Source organism: Microtus ochrogaster, unplaced genomic scaffold (assembly GCF_000317375.1).
Source record: "Microtus ochrogaster isolate Prairie Vole_2 unplaced genomic scaffold, MicOch1.0 UNK17, whole genome shotgun sequence".
NCBI lineage: Eukaryota > Metazoa > Chordata > Mammalia > Rodentia > Cricetidae > Microtus > Microtus ochrogaster.
In genome coordinates, this window is record NW_004949115.1 from 3,685,041 (window position 1) to 3,700,445 (window position 15,405).

At 40.6% G+C, this 15,405-nt stretch overlaps 1 protein-coding gene across 4 annotated transcripts in view; it reads right to left on the reverse strand.

The window, feature by feature from the left end:
- The window catches only part of Mum1l1 (MUM1 like 1), a 25,002-nt gene extending 11,406 nt beyond the window's left edge, over positions 1–13,596 (reverse strand). For 2 of the 4 annotated variants that reach the window (XM_026789354.1, XM_013353850.2), the window contains exons 1-3: positions 6,628–6,714; positions 5,891–5,970; positions 4,034–4,153 (exon numbers count right to left, since the gene is read on the reverse strand). The gene's annotated coding sequence lies outside the window, so the exon portion shown is untranslated. Of the gene's footprint in view, positions 1–4,033; positions 4,154–5,890; positions 5,971–6,627; positions 6,715–10,437; positions 10,542–13,525 lie in introns of those variants that run through there. The other 2 variants (XM_013353851.2, XM_026789355.1) reach the window with 2 other exon arrangements.
- Positions 13,597–15,405: the final 1,809 nt, after the last annotated feature.

The window sequence follows — 15,405 nt, forward strand, 5'->3', positions numbered from 1 at the left end:
GTGTGTGTGTGTGTGTGTTTGTGGTAGTTGGTGAGCAATAGCTGCCTTCCAAAGTTCACTCAGAGATTCAAATTGGAGCTTACCTGCCACTAGGAGAGGGAAGACTACTGAGAAAGCTCTAACTTTCAAGGTCCAGGCCCAAAGGCACCCCCAAACATTGGGACTACCCTGTCTAACACTTGCTGCCTCATTGAGAACCTAGTACTAGTGGGCAAAATGGGACGAACATCAAGATAGAGAGAGATCCCCTTCTGGTAGTACAGGCATATAGGGGCTGATGAAAATTTAGGGCAAGGAATCGAGGACGAAAATCTTGTAGTGCACCAGCCTCTACTTGAAAAACCAATACTGCAAACTAGTAAGGATAAGGGGATAAAATATAGGGAACAACATCAAACAAATTTTTATGAAACCAGCCCGATACCAACAGCACAATAAAAAGTACTGAAAGCTACAGACTAGTATCTCTTATAAACATAAAGCAAAAATCTTCACCAAATACTACTTGAAACAATGGCAGTTATAAATGACCTATCAAGATCAAATGAAACTCATTCTGGGGAATGGAAGGATTGTTCAACATCACCAAATCCATCAATTTAATTGACCATCCTAGAAGACCGAAAATGGTGGAAAATCATGGTAACTGAGGCAGACAAAGAATCTAACAACATTCCACAAACATTCAGGATAACAACACTGAGCACGTTATAAAACAAATGAATCTTCTTCAATCAGATCACTAGTATTTACAAAAGCCATACCGTTACCGTTATACATAGTGGTGATACGTGGCATGCCCTTCTGCTAAAACAAAAACATAGTAAAAGTATCTGCATTGAGCATTTCTAGTCAACATTGGGCTGGAGGCCCCAGTGAATATAATGTGGCCTTGAAAATAAATTAATTTTATATGTCCTGGAAAGGAAAAGTAAAACTGCCTTTGTCGATAACATGAATGATCTATAAAAAGAATCCTAATGAATCAATCAATCTAGAGTTGACTGTGTTTCTATACAACAAAGATTTAAGGTTAAAGTTCTTAAACTCCATGTATAATTTTATTTAAAAAATATACAAGAAACACGGCTGGGAGACAGCTTAGTTGGTGAAGTGTTTGCATTGCAAGCACAACAATCTGAATTGGTTCCCTATGGCCCATATTGAAAAAGCCAGGTGTTGTGGTTTGTGCTTGTAATCCAGTACCTGGATGGCAGAGACAGATGGATTCCCCAGGGCTTGCTGGGCAGCCACACTTACCTATTTGACAAGTTTTGGGTCAAGGAGAGACTTCATCTCAAAAAAAAAATCAAAAACAGAAACAAAAACAAAAAAACTAAATGCAAGATTAGTATGTTGGAAACTTTAACATGCTCATGCAAATAATTAAAGATCTAAATAAATAGGACTAAATACCATGTGAATTGACAGAAACACGAATTTTAGGGTATAACACCTCCCATACATATCTATAGTTACTGTAACTTCAATAAAAATGAGGTGGAAAAACATGGGACGTAGAGGAGCCAGTGTGATTTCACACTGTAAAGACCCGAGTTTATCCCAAGTACCTATGTAAAAGCCAGATACAATGGCTTGTGCCTGCCATCCCAGTCTGTGAAGTGAGACAGGAGGATTCTGGGAGCTGGCCACTCATCTAGGCAAGACAAGGAAACTCCAGGTTCAATAAGATACCTGATATCAAAAACATATGAACAGTGATTGAGGAAGACACCCAGTGAAGACCTCAGGCCTCCACATACATAAATGCACACACAATCATGTGACACCCCCACCATGAACATAGACAATTCAATAAAAGAAAAAAGCTTGAATAAATAATTTGAATGCAAGACACTAGAAAACAGTCATTTAAAAAAGAGAGATGGGGGTCAGTGGAATGGTTCAGTAGTTTATAGTGCCTGCTGCTCTTTCAGAGGACTTGAGTTCAGTTCCTAGCCACAACGTCAGGTGACTCATAACTGCCTCCAAGATCTAACACTTTTTTTTTGGCCTCCATAGGTCTCCACACAGAGAGGTGAGCACACATGCATGCGAGAGCACACACATATCTTTAAAAAGGACAAAATTACTTGGCACCAAGTCAGGACATAAGATTGTGATTAGGAGAATTATTTAAATCATTTAAAAATGGTCCTTTTATAATATCCCAGCACACAGTCCTTATCATAGCCAATGTATAAAAGGAATCAGTATGTGTGCTGGTGACAAATGAGAGACGGGCAAGGGCAAGGAGAGCTAGGAGAACCCAGGGGTACCATTTCCATTGAGGGAGTACTCTGGGATCGTTTAAAGTTTGTTCTAAGGACTCTTCTTTTAACTTACCTAACTCGTCTGTGCTGTTTTATCTACCCGTACCAGCCAGACAGAATTCAGGGCCTGTGTCTCCTATACTGGCCCAGATAACACAATAACCTATCATTAAGAGGATGACAGTCAGAGGTTTGGAATGACTGACATGGCTACTTATCGACAGGATTCTTTTCAAGGGTCTCTAGTGAGTCATACAGTTTGGCTTGGACATGGCCATCTTCCAAAAGTAGCTATCATTGTGAACATTTGCCTAATTTGATTATAGAGCTTTAGCACATACATTTTTCCTCAAATTATAATAGAGTCATTCTCAAATAAACTCAGAGCTTGAAAATATCAGTTAAACTGCATTTGAGGTAATCTATGGATACAGTGGGATACACAGACAGACAGACACGCACATGCCAGAATCACTGGTAGAGATGGTTATGGCTGTTAATACCTATTATTCCAGCACTAGGGAGGCAGAGACAAGAAAACAGCTGCAAATTCTAGGCTGATCTGGTTTATATAGCCAGTATCAGGCCAGCCTGTACTCTAGAGTGAGACCTTACCTCTAAAAATCAAACCACATGCGGCTGAAGGGATGTCTCAGTATGAAGAGTACTGGCTTTTCCTTCCGAGGCCCTGAGCTTGAAAGCCAGCTGCCACGTGGTGGTGCACACACCCGCTGTAACCTTGTGCCAGGGGATCAACCAGGGATCCATCACCCTTCTTTGGTCTTTAAGGGTATTGCACACAAGTGTTGCACAGACATACCTCATACGCCTGTACACACAAAATAAACAAGCAAGCAAGCAAGCAAACAAACAAAAAGAACACTGGCAATTGTGCACTGAACCAAACAGTTTTATGTGTTTCCTGTCGTTACCACATGACTGACTAAAAGCTGTCTTGATTCTCCTTCCAGCTGTGTTCCCAGCAAAGCCTTTTGGATACTTCTGCTGGACACCTCTGCAGCTGCATTGCCTTTCAAGGGCTCAGAGGGATCACAGGTCAACTGCCCACATCACTTGCTAATGTGATATGAACAGAGGCTGCATCAAAAGGGCTGACTGGGAAGCCGGGTTCTTGTAGTAAGAGCTGTGGGCCTCTTCCCACAGCCCGGCTCCTGGCGGCCTGGCTAGCTTATACCCTGAAATAACAACACACAAACTGAATTTATTTAAACACTGCCTGGCCCATTTCTATTAATGTGTGTAGCACCGAGGTGCTCTTACCGGGAAGATTCTAGCTTATGTCCATCCTGGGTCGGAGCTTCAGCGCGTCTCCTCAGAGAGCAGAGCTAAGGCGTATGAGCTCACTTCCTCTTCCTCCCAGCATTCTGTTCTGTTTACTCCACCCACCTAAAGGCTGGCCTATGAAATGCGCCGAGGCAGTTTCTTTATTAGCCAATGACCTTCCTCCATCAGGGGCTCTCTGCTCTTACCCAGGATTGAGGCAGCCGAGTGGCACTACACGTCTTGGAAAACATGCAAAGGCAAAGCACAACTTCTCTGTAAGCATACTAAGTTTGAAGAGACACAAATCAAAGCAGCACCAGGAGGAACCGTCTGTACTTATCTCTTTCCCAGCCTTACGAAGAGCGGCTTGTAATTTGATATGCCACGGCTACCAAACCAGAAAAAAGCTGTACTCCAGATCTCCAACTTCATATGTTCTTAACATGAAATGCTTTATGAAAAGGGAAGATTCTTACCTTCAGCCACGTAAACTGGGGTGCTCTGGTCCTGCAATCCGGCTGTCTTGCGTCTCACCCCAGCCGCTTTCTCAACAGAGCCTTTGCTCTGCTGGACAGTCCCGCAGCTGCTTCGCCTTTCTAGGATGCAAAAGGATCACATGTAAACTGCCCATATCACTTACAGATGGGATATGAACTGAGGCTGCTTCAAAAAGGAACAGAGAAGCAAACCAATAAAGTCGGTCTTTAAAAAGTGTAAATGAATTCCCCTAACGAAACTCTTGTAGGCATGCCGTCTTGGTCACAGAGACTGAAGAGAACCGAAGCAGCCGGAGCTTTCTGTCTCCTTTGGGCCAAACCTTATGAACTCCAATTTTGAAATGTTTAGAGTCCTCACAGCCGTCTTGAATGGGGTTTTGTCTTCCTTACACAACAGCTTGTGAAATGAATTTTCACTATATACTACATGCTGTCTTAGATTTTCCTAACACAAAATAGGTTTCATGGTTTGCTTTGCTCATTTTATAAAAAACGCTTGTCTGGCGAAAAAATAGGCTATCTGGCAAGCGCCATCTTGTGTCCAGAAGCAGAACTGTCACTAGCATGTCCCAGCCTGCAGCTTTCTCAGGCTTCTAGAATATACCAAACTGAAAATCAGAGCTTTGTCATGCATTGCATAAAAGACAGGGTCCAAATGTCCTCATCCCCAAAGTTCTGGACTGTAAAATAAATTTCATGCCTATTGAAAATATAAAATATGAGAAAGCTACAAAAATAATTTTAGAAAGGTAACTCTACTAATAATTGTCTATATACCTTATATATTTTAGATATACTCACGAACTCATACTATCACAAGCCAATCGCTTTTAATTTTTCATTTGGTTTTGAGTCTGGGTTTTGGTTCTTTGATTTGCTCTGCAATCCAGGCTGATCTGGTCTGGAAATCACTATGCAGTGCCTAGCTAACTTGGAAAGACAAGGCCATCCTCCTGCCTTAGACTCTTGAATGCTCAGATTCCAGACGTAAAACACCATGCCTTGCAGCTAGTGCAGGTCATTAATGCATTGTTTCAAATTCTATTTTCCCCCAACTTTGAAGCATTTTATTGCAAGGTTTAGTTTCTGATATCATTATAAAATGATCAAATCTAGATTAAAGATTATTTTAAATCCAGCCTGTTTGCTTAAGCCTATATTCCCATCATTCATTCAATGGGCTGAGGTATGAAGATTGCCACAAAGCCAGCCTGAAGCCACATAGTTCCCGGTGAGCCTGGTTTATAGTCTGTCTTCAACAACAACAACAACAACAACAACAACAACAACAACAACAACAACAAGGCTATTTTAAAACAGTAAGACCACTTCTATCTCTGGTACATAAAAATTCCATTAGTAGTAGGCTGACCCCTTTTTTCTGATTTGATTATACACATTAATCAATTAACAAAATTGTATTTTTTTTCTCCTTAAGCAACTTAAAACGCTGCTTGTCATTCTAAACTTACTTTTTTCCCCCACGATTTCTACTTTGCAGACAGCTTTTCAAATCACCAAAGCTTCATCTTTTTATTTGCCTGCTACGTATAACAGTCCATAGCATTGAAGTAGTATGCTGCACAGGACTTTTAAAACTGCTTAGGGAAATAAACCCAGTCCCCTATCTCACGTTTAAACTGAGATAATGCTGAAAAAATAATGGTTCCTGCTCATCACTGCTATACCTGTGGCCTGACAGGAGCCCTCCCAAGCAGGATGCACGCAGGGCTGTAGTCTACACAACTTGATTCCTTGCTTGACTGGGTCCAAAAAGAAAGAATTAAAAAAAAAACACCTCTCTCAGCAAAAGAAATGGATTATGAGAGCACTTACCTCTGTGTGTACTGTGTGTGTTCACGCGCGTATATGTTTGAAGTGAAATAGGTATGCGATCTCAGCATCATTTGGCTTTTCTAATTATAAAAATTATCAGGGAATAAAGCAATTCAGAAAACGCTGAAAGCATTTCTTCTTTTTTTTTTTAAAAAAAAATAGATTACGTCTCACCTCGCCACCAACCAAGTAGACCCAAAACATTCAGAGATGCAAGGAGTCTAGTTTCTCGCCCCCGCCCCCAGTCAGGAAAACGCGCATTTTTTTTTTTACAAGTGATATCACTCAACAGCGTATCTAAATCTTGTTTCAAGCCCATGCACCTTTCTGTGTCATTCATTTTATGATTGCGTTTTCTGACAGTAATTTTTTTGGCAGAATGCAAATGTTTAAAACAAAATCGTATTTAAAAACAACAACAACAAAAAAAAAAAAACTGTACCAGAGACGAAAACATAGAATGCCACATAAGAAAATGAACATGAACGGTATGCCTCACTGAAGACTTAATTTAGAAGCTGCAATCTGATCATCTCTCCCCACACTACGGACTTTCAAATTATCCGAAAACCCCAAATTCCAGAGGATTAATTTTACCCGAGTAACGACAAATCTATCCAAACATTATTCCATCCCCACCTCTTCCCAGGCACTAATTTCTATTTTCTTTTCACACCCTTTCCCCTCAAAGCGCGAAGAAATTCCCAGAAAATAACGGGCTTAAAGACAGCCATTACCTCCTGGCTCCCAGTCTGCTGCCACCGCCAGGAGAAGTGCAGCCCCTCCCCCAGGACAGGAGCCTCAGAGCGAGCTTCCCACAGCTTCCCACAAGCTGGCAGAGGCTCCTCCCCTTCTCCTGCTGGGGGCTGCAGGGGAGCGAGCGCCCCTCTGGGATGGACGAAAGCCTTCAACTCAAACCCAGACTTGTTTCCGTCTGGGGAAAAAAAAATTGAAAAAAAAAAAAACAAACTCCAAAGCAGAATGGCAACATGTGTCCCTTGGTTTGCATTCAAAGCACCAGGATGGATGACACCCCTCCCCAGAAAATGCAGACATGCCTTTACCATATATTAAAGACCCAGATAATATCTTTTTGTATCATACATAATTGTTTTTATTTTTCTTTCTTCTCCCCCCCCCCCTTTTGCCTCTCCAACCATATTATTTCTGCAAACTCTATTAAGGTCCAGCTGCTCAAAATGTATAAGAAAGATCTTGCCAGGTCCTCATTTGTAACTGGCGTGAATTAATAATACCTTATTTGGGGGGAGAATTAAGCCTTTACAAGATTAATTTTCCTGGTCCTGAGATATGTGCCTTCTCCCACTTGCATGTGTGTTCTCTGTCCAATCCCGTGTGTGTGTGTGTGTGTGTGTGTGTGTGTGTGTGTGTGTGTGTTAATCAGGTCTTCTTATTCATCCTTTCAGAAACTTTGACACATTTTAGTCATTTCTAAATATGAAACATGAATTAAAATTCTTTCAAGAAATACATGTATCTAATACTGAAGTTAGCGAGGAAAGCCTTGTAGTAAAACATAGCATAAGCTAAAGCGGAAAACTCAACAAACTTGGCACAAGGGTTTCAATGCAAAAACATCTCTGCTCTAAAGTCGCTCTTAGGCAGCTGTGGGGCCTTCCATCTGTAAATCAAGCACTGAGGAAACTGACAGGAAGCTTGGGGGGGGTGGCGGCTGAAGGGAGCCAGAGTGAGAACCTATCTCAAAAACTAATAAACCCCCCCCCCCCATAAAAAACAATACAATGTCAAGGGCAGCCTAAAGTACCTCTTACATGTTGATTAGAAACAAACAGCAAAATAAAAATAAACGGGCAAAGGACAAGAGGACATGAATAGTTCATGAAATTCGAAGGGAACAGTCTGCTTCTTTTTAAGTAGCCTCCTGCAGCACAAATCTAAATATCTCGGTTCTCAAACCTGTTTGGCAGTATTTACTTCAATTTGGTGCTCTGTCGGTCGTAAGGCCCACTTGGTTTTAGTGTTCTGCAACTTACCATTGGACTAAAGCCTACACTTTAACCCCTCCATACAACTGTTTTATACCAATTTATTCAATGGAGAAAGGCAAATCATCTTTATTGGAGCTCCTTAAAGCCCAAATATTCAAAATGGAAACAGAGCAGCACATGAAAAATAACCACTGACTTTAATAATCAAAATAACGCGAAAGTAACGAGCACTAAGACTTTGCTTTCCTCTTTTAGGCCAGTTGGACTGAAACACAACAAAGAAACTACTAAATAAACAGCAAGATTACAAGGAAACAGAAACGTGTGCCTGCTGCAAACACAGGTAAGGGACAAGAAAAAAACAGCCCAAAGTAATACTGACTCCTTCCTTCCCAGTGACTTCTCCACAGTGCATCCATTGCCTTGGGGCTTAGATCCTGCCTGTTTGCTAGTCTGCAGGTTAGGTCATTTACTCTCTGACTGTAACTGTGAGGAAGTCAGTGGTGTTGCTGTCATGCTCAGTAATCCCTATACTTCTCCACATACTCTCCCTCTTATAATTGGTGCACTATATCTTTGTGTTGACCATAATCTGCATGGTTGCATCTCCTCGGCCTTAGTCACTGGGGCAAGTCTTTCTCTGCTGCTGAAGCCTAGTTCCAGCTTCACCTGCTCCAGTAATGGCGCTGAATGTCATGATCTTATGCAGTGAAGTGCTCATTTCTCTCCACTTTATTAATGATTAGCTATCCTTTGTTCCTGTGCTCTGCTTTTAACAGCCAGATCCAGATGGGAAAGCTGTGTTGCTGTCTTCCTTTGTTACGCTTTTATTTTTTTAATTCCAAAACGTCCAAGAAGTTAAGACGAAAATTTAGAATTTTCTTTTCCTTTAACCCTGACTTGTTGCTTCCTCAGGGGAGCTGTAGCTTACACGCTGCCTGTGGATAACAATTCTGAGCTTTACATCTCTTAAGATAATGTTATGCTAAGTTTAAAACCAAAAGAAATATAAAATGTTGGACAACCCCATTAATTACCACAGTGAACAGGTAACATGAATCTCTTACTCATTTTAACAACCAAGAATAGAGAAACTGAGCTGGACTGTTAGGAAAGCTCTTCCCGCAATAACAAACTGGAAGGGAAAAAAAAGGCTTGCAATCGAAACTCTACAAAAAGAAGAGTTCTTCCAGGGATCCTAAGCAGAAGTGTCAGGCAAGTTCAAAATGATTCTGTAACCTATCCTGAAAAGAGCATCCATGGCTTGTTGGTGAGGCGTGGGTCTCTGTGGGTAGGATCCAATGTCAGAATTTACAATGCTTCAGTAAAGGCATTATGGTTATAGCTTTCAAATAGGAAGTCAGACAGTTCTGAGTTTGAAATCTTTATTACCTTTGTGGAAACAGTTTCCAATTCTTCACATAAATTTAGGTTGTCATTTCCACATCACTGACAGCCCATTAAACGAAGATTAATGCGTCACACAAATCTCTAATGTTAACCTAGGTTGTTCAATATCCAATAGTAACTGTATTTCGTGATGTGATAATAAAAAATTGCAGACCCCTGCAGTGTTTCCCAAGAAGCCTTATGATAGGTGAAAGAGATGCTAAATGATTCTTACTTCCCAATAGCTTCTCTTCGATCCCCTGAAAATTCACGAGGTAGCTTGACAAAAGAAATATTTTCAATGAGTGATAACTTGGTTAAATTAAAACATGGCCCCAAAGAAAGGGGGCTAGATAAAAAGTTTACTTTGTCAAGTGCAAAGGACAATGAAGAGGCCAGACAAGGTACGGGTCAGAAAAACAAACAGAAGCAGGCAGAAGGCAGGGCAGACAAAACCAGAGACTACTAAGATAACACAAAAAGGACACCTTATCTTTATTTTTTTTTCTGCTGTAAAAGAAGGAAGAAATATATGTAGGAGGGTATTTGGCAGTGTGGGGGATATTGTTTGTGTTCTTGAACGACTGGATACTTTTAAGCTTCTTTGGTTATACTGGGGAATGTTTTCTGAGCTGCGACTGCTGCCCTGTTTACCCAAGATAACTGAAGAAAATCTCATGGACAAAGGACAGAGGGCTGAACTTCAACAACACAGCATAAACTTTGGAGTCAGAGATTTGAGACAGTTTCTGGAAGAGAGGTGAATGGGTTGAACCGGTATGAATACTATTCAAGAAAGCACACAAATTTCCTTCTAAGGAAAGCTTTGGTGCCTTGAAGGTTTCTGAAGCAAGTTACTAAGTTACCTTAGTAACTATAGTATGTGATGACAACCTAGAGACGTTCTCAAGGACTTGGAAGTCCGCTTCACAGCTCTGGATGGCCACTAGCATGGCTTCTGTTTAAAACAAGATGGACTTTCACAAAACTGTGACCTTTAATTCCCTTTCTTCTGGATTCAGAACAGGGATTATATATAATCTGTACCTGCGAATTTCCAACTGAAAGCAGCTTTACTACAAAGGGGAGGCTTACATTGAAAATGCCACAGACACAAAATGCAGTAACCTTTGTGACCCCCAAATGTCTCTAAGTGTCAGAAGTTTGTTGACATCAGAAGAGCCTTACTTGGTACATGGACTGTGATCCAGCTGTTTTGATGGCCACTCCAGCCCCAGTGGTCTCACAGGACAACTCGCCCACGTCACCTGCAAGTCTGATATAAACTGAGGCTGGGCAAAAGGAAAACAGAAAATCAAATCAATAAAATGAAAAACAAATGTGGAGAAACTGCCTAGCCAGACTCTAGCTGTTCCGTGGCACAGACATGAGGAGAAATCACATCCCTGATAACCTCATGACACCCCGATTTTCCCTCTTACTCACATAGGTTGAAATCACTTTTTAGGACAGCTCTGTATGTGTTTCATGCTGAAATCACCTCCATTCAGAAAGTTAAGAGGTTGAGACATAAAAGAAGGGACCCAATCATTGCCTTGTGTGCTCTCCCGGCCAAGTTCTGGCAAACTACCTTGGCTTTCTGTTTGTTTGCCTGCTTGTTTGTTCTTTGGTACTCTGTTGATAAATCCTCATAGCACTCACTGTCTTTGTGTGGAGTTTTCCAGGTTTATACAGCAGGTATATTCAGTCACACCCTATGTGGATGCTCAAAACCTGCTAAAGCAAAATAGAAATTATTATGTGTCTACTTTATAAAAACAATTGCCTGGAAAACGTTTAGTAAACCTGGTAAGCGCCATCTTTTGACCAAAAGCAGAACTGCAGTAAGTTGCAGGGGGGGGGGGGGGCACAAAGATCCTGTAAAGAGTGGCTTTCTCAAGTTTCCAGAATTGTTTTCCCAGTCTCTCTCTCTCTCTCTCTCTCTCTCTCTCTCTGTCTCTCTCTGTCTCTCTCTGTCTCTCTCTGTCTCTCTGTCTCTCTCTGTCTCTCTCTGTCTCTCTCTCTGTCTCTCTGTCTCTCTCTGTCTCTCTCTGTCTCTCTCTGTCTCTCTCTCTCCTCTGTGTGTGTGTCTGTTATGAAAACAAAACAAAACAAAACACAAAAACGGGATAATAAACCGTCACTTTAGGGTGTGGATGATAGAATATTGTTTATTTTCTACTCAGGTTTAGATTCCAAATACAATAGTGATCAAAATATGATAGTTTTCTTCATATATTAATGTACATTTATGTATATATATAATGTATAAAGTACACTTATGTACTTATAATTTGAATGCTTTTGAAATTATACTGCTTATCCCATCAATAATATATTTGGTATTTTTCCATATCAATAATTTTCACATTATTATTTTGTGAACCATTTTAAAGATTTTCCCATATCTCTAAATTTGAAATTTTCTTCTAATAAATACAGCTCAAATATGCTATTTTTAAAACTGAAGAGACATAATACCTAAGTTGAAATAACTTCTTTCTCTCCAACTTTACTTACATTCCCATTTTCAAATTACCATTTACGAAGTCATTTTTCTCTTCCACTCATTCTATTAATTTTTTTGTAAGAGATTTGATATTATATTATGCAGAAGTTTCTGGAAGTTGCTTAATTTTAAAATGCACCTTAAACCTATTCTCTTAGCATTACATTTAGTGTTATTTATTTCATTCTTGAATTTCTTTCATTAATCGAGTGTGTGTGCATGTGGAGGCGGGGAGCGACTGACTGGGTCTGCATGCCCTGGCTTGCATATGGAGAGCAGAGGAATTCCGGATAGCCAGTTCTCTCCGTCCACCTTTACATGGGCTCTGGAGATGGAAAGCAGATACACAGCCTTGCACAGCAAGCGCATTTCTGAGTCATCAGGCCAGCCTGTGGCTACGTCATTCTTTTCACAACTAAATAGTATTCAATGATACGATTTTCTTGCCCACACATTATCTCATACATAGGGCTCTTCAATATAGTGTTAGAGCATTTCCTAAATTCTTTCTCGAGACTATATAAATATCTTCTGTTTGAACCAGAGTCTGGACTGTAGCCTGACTATCTGAATTTTAAGCAAACATAAGGAATTGGGTAAGCAGCCTTCTCAGAGCAGCAGGAATATCCAGCAGCAGCTTAAGACAATGGAATTATGTGGGCATCTGCTCAAGCACCTGTAACAAAACAATTTCTTCCCTTTTCAGCTACATCTTTATTCCTGAGTGTAAAAATACATAAAGTGTAAATCAAAGACCACACATCTTTAGTATGCAGCGCCTGAGCTGCTTACAACTTTGCTTTTATTATTCCACCCCATGTACACTTGAATGAGCTTCTTGAAATTACATTTATTCAATCTTCATACATAGTTCCCAAGTAGCTGTCCCCCTCTGACTTTAAATTCTCATCTCAGTTTATGCTGATGGGTACAGCATGCTCAGGGAACATGGAAATACATTGAACATCCCCTTCAATGGTCTTTAATATGAGACATCCTTTATTATAAGCCACATTGTTGATTCTGTTTAGTTTAGTGATATGTTTACTGCTTTATGATCTCTCAGGTTTTGGCTTTGAGAAAAGGCTTAGTGTAGCCTGGACTAAGTATTGGACACTGGCTTTTAACGTCTGATCATCGTGGCCCTCCTCCCAAGAACTGGGATTCCAGGTTTTTCGCACCCCATGCCAGTCTCTCACTCTTACCGTCTTTAAATTTTAATACCTTTCGGGATTCATCCCTTTCATATATAAGCAGATGTAGATCATCTTTGTGTTTATTTTCAAGTATTTAAAATTTGATTTTAAAAAACAACAACAGCAACACGGAATTGACAACTAAATTTCCAGCTCACTGAGGCACTGGAATCGCAAATTATACTTTGCTGTGTACTATTATACAAATGTCACCACAACACTAGTATCTGTTAATGAAAGCCAGCATCCTGAACACTTTAAATGTTCATTTATGACATCAAAACTTTTTTCAAAATAAGAAAGATTAATTTGCTAAGAGTTTTCTAAACATTTACCATAGTCACGACTGCTTTTGGGCTGAAATACCAAATGATCCATTCAAAAGTTACTGTTTGCAATCTCATGGAGAATGATTTCCTACAGGTGAAATCTGATCGCCACCTCTCTCCCGGTGGACTTTTGAAAACCCTGGCATTCAAAGCTCAGTTATCATTTCTCTCCTAGAAACGACTGGCACAAAGCGACACTCCTTTTCCGTGACTTTAAACCGGCAGCCGCGACTTTTTCTCACCTTTAACACTCAAATGTTCTTCAGATCTCGGGAAACATCAACTTTGCAAACGGCCAAGGCCATGGCCTGAACGCTCAGCCCTCAGCCACCGCCGCCTTAGCCTCTCCGCAGTTTTTCCCAGCAAGCAGCCAGCGAGTGGTGGGCCCAAGCCTCCAAAGCCAGCAGAAGAGCAGCTCCTCCCTCAGGCTCCAGGGGTTTCCCCGCCTTCCCCTAGCCCAAGGATACTCCGCCCCCAACCGTGATGGAAGGGTGGAAAAAAAAAATCCTCAAGGTCTTTGCAAGCCCTGAGAGGAAAGTACACAAGTAAAAACCAATGCACAGCTCAAGAGAAGAAAATCTTCTTTTAAAGAACTTTGAAGTGTGGGGGCCAGGGACATAGCTTTGCTTTCCATTCAAATACAGGAGATGAGTGACCCCTGAAGGGAGAGAAAAGGGAAAGAGGCAGCTGCTATTTTCATATAACAAAGATGGTAGTTAGAATAGTCCTCATTGGGTTTTTGCTTGTTTCTTTTTATGTTTTGTTTTGGATTTTTTTTGTGTGTGTGTGTGTCCATCTCTTGTACTTGCTTCTCTTCCCCTTCTCCATCTTTTTTCCTTCCTCCCTTTCTCTTTATTTTTCTCTTGTAAGAGCGTGCAACTCTTGATGCTGCACACACCCATCTTAAATGCATTGTCTCCCTGCCTCAGTTGCACCAGTGTAATTATAGGTGACTCAATCGCAGCAGCTAATCAGGTAACTTCTACTGAAACCCCTTCCACGTCTGATCATACTGAAATTGGAAAGAAATATGTGTGTCAGCAATAAGAGAAAGCAGAAGAAAGGGCATGAGGTTAGGTGGGTGGGTGGGGTGGTGGGAAGATTTGGGAAGAGTTGAGAGAGAAGAAACAATGAGGAGATTGTATTGTATGAAAAATTTATTTTCAATTAAAATATATAAAACTAATAAGACTTACTGAGGTATGGTGGTATATATTTCGTAATCAATCATTTCATTAGGGAAGCCCACGATGGCTACGCAATGAAATACTTTCAAAAGAGTGAACAAGAAGCCAAATTCAATAATCACCCAGAAATGGAGATGTGCTTTCTAATGCAAATCATCAGATAAGCAAAAATACTACTAAACTTGTCTTTACATTTCATTAAGAAAAAATCTTCACAACAGAGTAGAATAGGTGGCCTGGGAAATAACCAGACAATTCCCAACATTCTCCCTTCGTCATGATGATTAAGCCCTGTGAAGAACATTTCCACCATGCAGCTTTGTGGCCATTTTCTACTTGTTGACATAAGCGCAACAACTTGAATTTAATCCTAGAAGCCACGTAAAAGCAGAAAGAGAGAACTGACTTTGCAAAGTTGTCCTCTGACCCTACTACACATAGGGCTGTGACATACACACACACACACACACACACACTCACATGAGTAAAATATTTTCAATTCATTTTTAACATTTATTATGTGCGTGTGTGCATGTGTGTGTCCCTTTCATGGCTCACATGTGAAGAACTTTAGGGAGTCAGTTTCCTCCTCCCACTGTGTGATCTAGAAACTGAGCTCAGGTCATAAGGCATCAGCAGGAAGCCCTTTTACCCACTGGACCACTCTTGGCTCCCGTCTGATTGTGATCTTGGAAAGATTTCAGTCTTCTACCACTGCAAATAATGTTAACTATAGATTTTCCATCATGCCCTTCATCACAAAAAAACCCATCTCAGTTCTCGGATTTATTTTTTAAGCAAGCACATTTTCCAGATAACTTGCCAACACAATTACATTTTGTGTACGGTGAGACACTGAAGATCCTCTGCCATAGAAAGCTTCAAATATACATTATGCTACAGTAAGTATACTGTACATTAAGTCACTAGAGTCC